The sequence below is a fragment of the Canis aureus genome, chromosome 9 (genome assembly GCF_053574225.1).
Source record: "Canis aureus isolate CA01 chromosome 9, VMU_Caureus_v.1.0, whole genome shotgun sequence".
Taxonomy (NCBI): domain Eukaryota; kingdom Metazoa; phylum Chordata; class Mammalia; order Carnivora; family Canidae; genus Canis; species Canis aureus.
The window spans coordinates 53,178,115-53,187,915 of NC_135619.1; the positions used below are offsets into that span (position 1 = coordinate 53,178,115).

Consider the following 9,801-nt stretch of genomic DNA (forward strand, 5'->3'; position numbering starts at 1 on the left):
CAGCAGAGATGTTTTCATGCGCAGGCAAGTACATTTATGCCCTTCCTTACGCCTATATGAGGGACTTTCATCCACAGACATGCATATAGCTACACATATTTCCACACAGCTACACCTATACCCTATTTTCCAAACAGAAGCAGGCCTGAGCAGGGGAAGTGGCTGAGGAAAAGGTGTGAGGGGTTTTATGAGAGGAGGAGGTAATTGCAAACCTTAGACATTGGAGAAAGAAAATGCTCCAACGCCTGCTTTACCCTGAATTGCACCTGATGGTTGGGTCAGCCAGTTATTAGCAAGACTGCATTAAAGTCCTGGATCATCAGGTTGCGTGCTTCTCCCCCTCCCTCATTCTTACCTTGCAGTTCCTCCTCCAGCAGCCACTGTGGCCTGGCTGCCCACCCACCCCTGATATCAAGCAGCTATCACTGCACTCCTAGGGACTTAGAGGGCCTGGGGTTGGGGGCAGGGGCGGGAGGTGGGTGGGGAAGTCCCTGCACCCTAAGGCCTGAAAATCCCTGCAGCTCCCAGGACAGAGAGGAATTCCAGGTTTCCTTTCAGGGCCTCAGGAGTCAACACTGGTGGAGGACAGACTGGAGGGAATGGGGTGAGGTGGGTGGAGTGGGGGCTGCTTTGGGAAAATCTAGACTCCTGAGAATGACCTTTCAAGGCTCCTAGAGCCCCACCACCCTCCCCGACAATGCCTGACCAGCACCTCCCGCTTCTAGCTCTGAGATCTAGCCACAGTGGCCTGCCAGCAACCAGCAGTTCTTCCAACACACACCTTCGGATCTGTGCTTTTTTTTTTTTTTTAAGATTTTATTTATTTATTCATGAGAGACACACAGAGAGAGGCATAGAGACATAGGAAGAGGGAGGAGCAGGCTCCATGCAGGGAGCCCAATGCGGGGCTCAATCTCGGATCCCAGGATCACGCCCTGAGCTGAAGGCAGATGCTCAATCGCTGAGCCACCCAGGCGTCCCTGGATCTGTGTTTATGCTCCTCCCACGACTACCAGGAAGAGCTTCCTTATCCTTTCATACTCAGTTCAGAAGCCACCTCCTCAGGAGAGTCTTCCCTGATTGTCTCACCATGTCCTTGCAATTAGAGGTCCCACCTGTGCTCCTGTCCATACTAGCACTTTACCATACTGCCCATCACCCACAGGGTTATACTTCTCTGCTTCTCCATCAGGGCAAAGAACACGTCCATTTGATGCATTGCTGCCTGGCACATTGTAGGTGCTGAACAAATATTTTTTGAACAAATAAAGTTGCTCTATGTGCCAGTGAAAATAGAAAGGAGATTATTTCTGGAAAAAAATCCCTTGCTCCCTCTACTTTCTTTTTTTGCTAGTCCAAGAACCACCTGGGTGACTGCTAAGGCTCCAGTTCACATTGTAGGATACCTGTGGCCATGATTCTCTTCTACATCTTTTGTCTTCAACCAACCCTGGTGTATGTTGCTGGGGTAATGCCTGGTGCCCTGGATTGGGGCGGGAGATAATGGGGGAGGTTTGGAAGACGGAGTGACATGGGATGAAGACATTCAAGTTAAATGCATGTAATTCCCCATAAATTTCGATGGGGAGAGGGTAGTGGACACAGGGGTGTGTGTGTAATCTGATGGCAGGGAGAATTAGGCTGGGCTCTTAGAGATGGAAAAAGAGCAAGAGAAGGTCCCCAGAGAAAGAAGACCTTCAACAACCTAGACAGGGCTGAGCAGTTTGCTGATTAAAGGAAAGTGCTGGCCAGAGCATCTGTCCTGCTGAGAAATCTGGGCTGTGCCAGGAGACGCAGCTCGATGACTCAGGACCTGGGCTGTGCTGGCGGTCAAACAGGATCCTGGCCTTTGTGACCCCAGCAGAATCCAACTTCCTTTCCCAAGGAGCATAGAAATATAAAACCTGACAGCCATCATTTAGGGAGTGTTTACGACAGAGAAGGTAAGTGCATTCTACTGCCATTTCCCAGGCATGTGCCATGACAGACATCACTAATCAATCTTTTTTTTTTTTCTAAGATTTTATTTATTTATTCATGAGAGACACAGAGAGAGATAGAGGCAGAGACACAGGCAGAGGGAGAAGCAGGCTCCATGCAGGGAGCCCAATGCGGGACTCGATCCCGGGACCCCAGGATCACGCCCTGGGCCGAAGGCGGAGCTAAACTGCTGAGCCACCCGGGCGTCCCATCACTAATCAATCAGGAGTGCACCTGCCACCTCCAGGCCAGGAGATGTTGGACTCCTTCACCCAGTCTTCCAAGGAGCCCTTAACTGATCAGTGGGAGCTGGTGCATCGGGGGGGCCCTTTTGGTCATCATTGGTCTCCTGAGTGCCGAGTGCTTAAAAATTGATCTCATCCGATTCTCAACAGAAATCTGTGAGATAAATATTAATTTTTATTTCCCAGATGAAGAACAAAGAAGGGTCAGTGTGGTTAAGGAACTTGACCAAGTTCCTACAGGTACTGAGAAGGGCTGAAAATTCAGACCCTGGTAGGTCTGTCTCCAAAGTCCATGCCCCTGGCCTCCCCTGGGCGTCTGCACCACCACGTTGTGGGCATTTGCTGGGGCTCTGTTGCCTCCCAATCTCCAAGTGTCTTGTACCATTTGAGGTGCCAGCAGGAAAGAGGTGTTACACTCAAACAGGGCAATTGAGGAGTTTTTCAGAAAGGGGCTATTTGCCGAGAGCAAGCAGTGCTAAGAGAAACCAAGAGGAATGGTGAGGACCTACCCTGGTGGGGCAGGGAGGGAGATGAGTAGAATCTGAAGAGAGCCAGAGCTGCAAAAGAAAGAAACAAAGGGAAAAATACCCCTGTGTCTCTCTGCCCATCTTCCCAGTCTCCTCCAGGGGGAGACCCTGGAAGCCAGAGGCATGGAAGTTCGGCTGATGCAGCCCACACAGGTCAGCCTCCTGGACTTCAGAGTTGGGAGACAAGAATGGAAGGATGGGGCTCCAGAGGAACACACTGGGAAGGCCATCCAGAATGCTCCTTTCCTGTATGGGGAGATGGGGTGGGGATTCCCCTCCCTGAAGAGTATTTATGGGCCAATACTGTACATTTCAGTCTGAATCCAAAGACCTGGAGGACCAAGAAAGCCAATAAGGCAAGTCCCAGTCCAAGGGCAGGAGAAGACCTATCCCTCTGCTCAACAGTCAGGCAGATAGAAAATTCTCCCTTCTTCTACTCTTCTGTTCTATTCAAGCCCACCAGCACTGAGGGTAATCTGCCTTAGCCAGCCTAGGGATTCAAGTGTTAATCTTCTCCAGAGACAGCCTCGTGGAAACACCTGCAGAATAATGTTTGACCGAATATCGGCTATCTCGGGGTCCAGTCAAGTCAACACATAAAATTACCTGTCATCACACCGTTGATGGTAGAGAGGTGGTAACGACAAAGGCATCTAGGCAGACTGCCCTATGGCATGACTTTGGCAATGACGCTGATTGCTGGCATCTCTTGCATGCTGCCCATCTTCCAAGCTGGGAGCCCAGCCTTCCTGCTGAAGCTGTGAGCAGCTCCAAATCTCTGCTTAAGAATGTCAGAGTCCAAAAAAAAAAAAAAAAAAAGAAAGAAAGAAAGAAAGAAAGAAAGAAAGAAAGAAAGAAAGAAAGGAAAAAAAAGAAAGAGAGAGAGAAAGAATGTCAGAGTCCAGGGGCGTTTGGGTGGCTCAGTTGGTTAAGCATCTGGCTCTTGATTTCAGCTCAGATCGTGATCTCAGGGGTGTGAGAACAAGCCCGGAGTGGGGCTCTACACTCAGCAAGGAGTCTGCTTAAGATTCTTCCTCTTCCTCTGCCCCTCTGCCCTCCCCTAACCTGCTCACATGTTATCTCTCTCTCTCTCTAAAAAGAAAGAAAGAAAAGAAAGAAGAAAGAAGACAGAAAGAAAGAAAGAAGAAAGAAAGAAAGAAAGAAAGAAAGAAAGAAAGAAAGAAAGAAAGAAGGAAGGAAAGTCAGAGTCTATTTCTGCTGCTTGCAATCAGACCCCTGACTGGCACAACCACCCAGGACAGTGTGATGATACATATAGCCATGACTCCTAGCAGGTGGGGCGGGAATGTATCAGGCGAGGAGACATCCTCAGAACCTCCAGGTTCCCCTTCTGAATGTCATGGCTCTGTCATTCCCGAAATAAGGCAAGCTTGCTTTGAGGTCATTTTCAGCTGAGCTGCCTCTGAGACACCCCAAGGGATTTAATGCTACTATGTGTGCTCCACTCCCAGACATGGTTTGCTGTTGGAGGCTGAGAGAGAATAGACCACCTTGGCCCCCAGAAAAGACCCTGCCATGACCCCTGTGTGGCCACTTTGAAAGTCCACAGTCATACAACAGATGCTCCTCCCTGAAGGTGTCCTCTGAAGGTAGGGCCCCTCCCTGCCCACCGGGCTAGCACCCCCCCACACCCTCTCAGCAGCCTCCCTCTGCCAGAGGCCTGGGGCTGAGGTTGATCTTGACTGATTTGCCCAAAGAAGTAGCCAGCTGTGTTACCACGTCCACCCCACCCCCATGCCTAGGACTCGGATGTCTCTCTGCATGTTCAATATTTGCTCAGAGAATTAGAAGAAAAGCAAAACGAAAACCGTCGAGGTGTCAGGCTGGTGCCAGCGGTAACCGGGCCACACCAGCCCCGGGGTTTCCAGGGAGGGCAGGAGGGGCCAGGGGCAGGGTGGCAGACAGCCTGAGGACTAAGGGGGGGGAACCCAGCTGGCTCTGCTCCCCCTGCCACTCCCTCCCAGGGCTCCAGTCTGTGGACATGTCGGCACCAGGGTCCCACTGTTGTGCAGAACTGATGCACTAAACCAGGGCTCGGGCTCATGCAATCTCCAGGCTGCCGTGAGAGCAGTATATCCCTGTTTCTTGCCCCCAGGAAGCCAAGTGCTTGTGAGGGACACGGCCAGATAAGTACTCTTGTGAGGGAAGCACAGGCATGTCACAGGGGTGCCTTGAACCAGGTCCTCTCCCTGAGACCCCTGACCCTCCTCTTTCTCCAGTCCCCTGGGTTCTGAGGACAAACCCTCTCATTGCCCCAAACACACGGTCTATCTCTTCCCTGGGGTGTCACTGTCCTGGCCAGCAGTCCCCAAGGTCTTGGAGAATGACCCCTTCCCGGGCCAATAGGGTGTGCACCCTGTCCGGGGGCGGGGCGACCGTCAGCCCCCCTCACACCCCCCAGTCTTGCACCAAGCACAGCTTGGCAGTGTTTGCTGACATTGCACAGAACAAGACCCTTGCCCATAAAGGGGAACAGGAACGAAGGGCCACTGGCCCATGCTTCCGGGACCTCATCAGACTTGAGCCCATCTGTGTCTGGGCCACCTGTCGGCTCCCCTCGTCTGAGGCAGCTGAGCACAGGGGGGCCCCCAGGGCAGGCCTGCCCCCCTGCCTCACCGAACTTCCCCACCTTCCCTCGCTGCCTACTCAGAACTCGTGGCTCCAGGCTGCCCAGGACAAACGGGGGGGGGGGGGGGGCTGTGAGGGGCTCTGTGAGCCCCTCTCCTTGCTGGGCTGTGTGGGTCCGGAGGGAGGGACTGGGGGACCCGGGACCCAGTGCAGGAGAGTGGGCCTGTCATCTGGGCTCTGTAAGCCCAGCCCCGCCCCCAGCCCGGAGCTGGCTGGCATTGGCATGCACCATAAATCTCCAGGACGTCGCAGCTGTGACTGGATTATTTATAGTTCCCGTCTTACATTTCTAACTCGAAAATATCACACAAAGGGAAAGGTAATGAAATCTCACCTCTCCTGCCTGTCCCTCACTTGCAAACTGCAGGGCTTTCCAGAAGCCCTCCTGGCTGAAGGAGGGATGAGAGAGGCGGCCCCCCCTCCCCTCCCTGCCTCCCCCTGTCAGTCACCCGCGGCTCCCCACACCGCCCCTACACACTCTCAGACACACTCCCTCACGTTCCCCTCTCGCACATACACTTCCTCCCAGATGCACAGACAGCTCGGTGCTCTGGCTCTGCCTCTGGCTCTGGCTCTGGCCCGCCCGCCCCGCCCGAGCCCTTCCTACTCGCCCAGACACACCCCGCACCTCCTCGCCCCTTCCCTTCCACTCCCTTCCACCGCCGCTCCGGCTCCCCGGGTCCCTGCGTGACTAACTGCCTTCGCTGGTGTGTTTGCTTTTTGGCCTTGTCAATGGAGACGCGGGCACATTAATCACCAGGTCCGTCCTCAGAGAGGCACGTCAGCTCCTTGTCAATAGTGGGTGGAAGTGTCGGCTTACATCCCTCCTGCTCTGCCTTTAAAACTCCCGTGGGCGCGGCCTCCCCCGGGGGTGGGGGGACCCATTCTGTGGCACGTGGCAGCCAGGACACCGTTCCCTGGGCTAGACGTGCACCGACGTGCACAAAGCAGAGGTCACGGAACACGCCTCCCGCCCCGCAGGAGGGAACAGCTGAGGATGTGCTCCGCAAGGTGGATGCTGGGCCTGGGTGGGGTCGCAGAGGATGAGGAGGGGCTCCTTCTGCCTCCTGCCCCGCTGTCTCGCTGGTGTTAAGGGGGGATGAGCTTCTTGTGCCATCGTCTCACAGGCACAAGCCGGAAGCTCTTGGAGCCCTGCACAAGCTCTGGTGGAGAGAGCCAAGGCCTCTCCCTTCCCTGCCCGGCGCCCCCCACTGCCCACCCCATGCCCAGGCCCCAAGAAGAATCAGCAGAAAGTGACACTTCCTACTGCATCCCAGCCTGACATGGTCCATGACTCACTCACTTCTATCCAGACTGGGAACTCTGTGTGTGTGTGTGTGTAGGTACATGCATGCATGGGCACACACTCCCACACACACTCATCCTTGTGCTGGACATACTATGACAGTTCCCTGAGCTGGGGGCCAGGGGTGGAAGCCTGGGGACAGAAATCCTGCAACCCACCAAAAGCGTGGCATTTTTTTTTATCTTAAAAATTCACCTGGCTTTTTGTGTTGTTCACTATAACATACGGCTGCATAAACATGTGTTCAATGACTTATAATTAAAATGTAATTTTTTTCTGAAATCTTTGCTTACCGCTGACCTCCCTGGAAGTTGAATTCCAAAAACCCTTCGGCTTCTCAGAGACTCTGAGAGCACAAACACTCCAGTGAAAGATTGAGGGGACCAGTGTAGGGGGCATGGATGCGGAGTTGAAATCTCTGGGGGAAGAGTATGAGGGGGGCTCTCGCGTTCAGATCTTGGCTCGGCCGAGTATTAGCCATGTGGACCGTAGCTGAATCACTTCACGTCTCCTTGCTTCAGAACCTTGGCCTGTAAAATGGGTGTGATAATAGCACCTGTCACCTAGGGCTTTTATGAGGATTAAATGCATTAATGTATGCAAAGTGCTTAGGACAGCAGCTGACATGATACAGATGTTTGCAATTATTTTTCTGTAGCAGACCAACAGAGCCACCACATCAGCCACAGGGACTGAAACTGAAGATCACTCTTGCCTCCTCCCTGGGATATGCTTCTGCCCTAGGCCTGTGCCACACACCCCGCTACAGGCCTCTGCTCACGCATTCTATTGTGTCTGCAAGGCAGTCAGTCCACCAGCGCTCTCCTCTGTCCTGAGCAATGTTGCTGGACTGACATTTTGTATTACAAATGATCTTCCAGAAGGGGAGATAGAAACATGCAAACAACTTATGGGCCGTATTCAGAACGGAAGACCCAACGCCAGTAAATGTCATTCCTTCTTTCAAACAGTCACCGCCCAGCTGCCGGGACTGCCAGGTTAAATCGGTGTGTACAGTACAGTGTGATAATGATGACTTTGTCTCATGGCCGGGAACACTCTTGCCCCATGTCTATAACAAGTCTCTTCTCTGATGTCATATCACCTGCAGGGCCTCCTAGGACCACCTTATGGTCCCACCCCAGTCCCCAATCCCTCTTCCCCACCTACTCTATCTGGCTTCTCAACACTTGGCACCACCTGACATATTTTGATATATTTATTTGTTGTTGGTCTGCTGCACCAGAATGTAAGCTTCCTGAGGACAGGACCTTTGTTTTGCTTCCTCCGAATCCCCTGTGCTTGGACTAGAAGCTGGCAGGTAGTAGGTGGTCCATAGGTATCTGTTAAATAAAGGAACTGTGAGCAAATCCCTCTTCAGTGTCTTGCCTTTCCCTTTGGTGAAGGAGGTAACGAAGTCCCACCCTTACTTGCCACATGGGGAAACTCTAATTTGAAAAGAGGTAAGACACAGGAGCACCTGGCTGGCTCAGCCGGTGGAGGGTGTGGCTCTTGGTCTTGGGGTCATGAGTCCAAGCTCCATGTTAGGCAAAGTGCCTACTTAAAAAAATATAATAATAATAAATTATATTATATATATAGAGAGAGAGAAGAGGTAAGACATGATAACTGGATATTTGTTTGTTTATTTATTTATTTATTTATTTATTTATTTATTTGATATGCCTTTAATTCATTGAAAAAATTCAGCTGAGACCAAATCCATGGCTGGCTTTGCATTTCCCTGCCGTTTTAACAATGAGGAGTTGTGGTCACAAAGAGACCAGGTATGCCTGCTTCTCCAGCTCTGTCCTGCAGTTGGTCCATCTGGTCATGGAAATGGTGAACCCTAGCTCTGTCATGTTCAAGCGGGTGACTGCCTGTGGGTACATAGTCAGGGACTGTGACTTTTGTGATTCATGGGGACTTGCCTGAGAGTACCTAAGGCGGGGGGGCTGCAGAATCAAACAGCTTTTTGGTGCAAGCTCAGGACCTAGGGAATGACAGAAAATAGCCATGTAAGAGTCCGGGTTCTGATGCACGGAGCCAAGTGAGAGAACTAGAATGGCAGGCAGGTCAGGCTTTGGCTGGGCTATTTTGGGACGAGGCAAGAGCAGGTTAAGAGGGATGTGGGTGCCTGGCAGGTGCAGTCAGGGCAGGGTGGAAGGTGTCTCATCTGTGTATTCACTCTCTGCAATGCAGAGACATTCTCCCTCGACCTCTGTGCTCCAGCTACAGAAGCATTGGATGGCCTCCTTAGAGAGAAAAATTTGGTTCGGGCCGTATTTTCTTCCATCTGAGCCCAGGGAAGAGTAGAGACCAAAATTACAATATCAGGGAGATTCACCTTCAGACCCAGAATGGCTTCATTCCTGAGTCATGCTTTCCCTCAAGCTTAGAGCACCTCCCAGCACTCACGTGTTCTGCACAAGGGCAGTTTCTTAGCTTAAGTGTTGGACAAGTAAGAGCTGGAATTTCTCCCTCACTGCCCCTCGAACTCCTACTCACTTGTCAAAACCCAAGCCAAAGAGCCCAACCTAAAACCGCAGCTCCTCCGTTACCAAGTTGTGTGTTTCTGGAACTCTTCCTCGCTAGGCTGAGCATATCAACAACAAAGACTTTGGCTTATTTATGACCACATTCCAAAAGTTGAATAAATGATAATGGACTAGAAGACCCAGTAAGGCAAGGACAGGCCATGCTTCCTGACTCTGAGAATGTGATTACATCTCTCATTCCTCCCAAATAACCCAAGCAGCAGCTCAGCTGAGGGGGGCAGGATGTTCCTGTTTGGCAGGGACTGTTCCCGGTTTTGATGACCTGCCCCAACCAGATTGGTATCTCCTCCAAGTTATCGCTTATACATACTCTGCAGGGGGCTGAGGGAAATGTTTACATAATCTAAGGAGAGTGCATCAGCCTGTAGCAGCAGCACTCTCTTCCTCCAGCCACGGACCCTTGGCCCCATTTAGGCTGTTTCCATATATCCTCCAAGCACCCCACAGCTACCAGGCTCATTGGAACCCCGGACAGGTGCAGTCAGCTTCCCAGACAGGCCAGAGAGCCTCTTTTTGGGGAGGACCCTTGGGGTGGA

General features: G+C 52.1%; 1 long non-coding RNA gene across 1 annotated transcript; it reads right to left on the reverse strand.

Moving 5' to 3' along the window:
- Window positions 1-2,019: 2,019 nt before the first annotated feature.
- Window positions 2,020-3,525, reverse strand: LOC144320154 (uncharacterized). Its single transcript, XR_013385720.1, has 3 exons — window positions 3,359-3,525; window positions 2,735-2,782; window positions 2,020-2,379 (listed from the first exon to the last, which is right to left on the reverse strand). It is a non-coding gene; the product is annotated as an uncharacterized LOC144320154 (long non-coding RNA).
- Window positions 3,526-9,801: the final 6,276 nt, after the last annotated feature.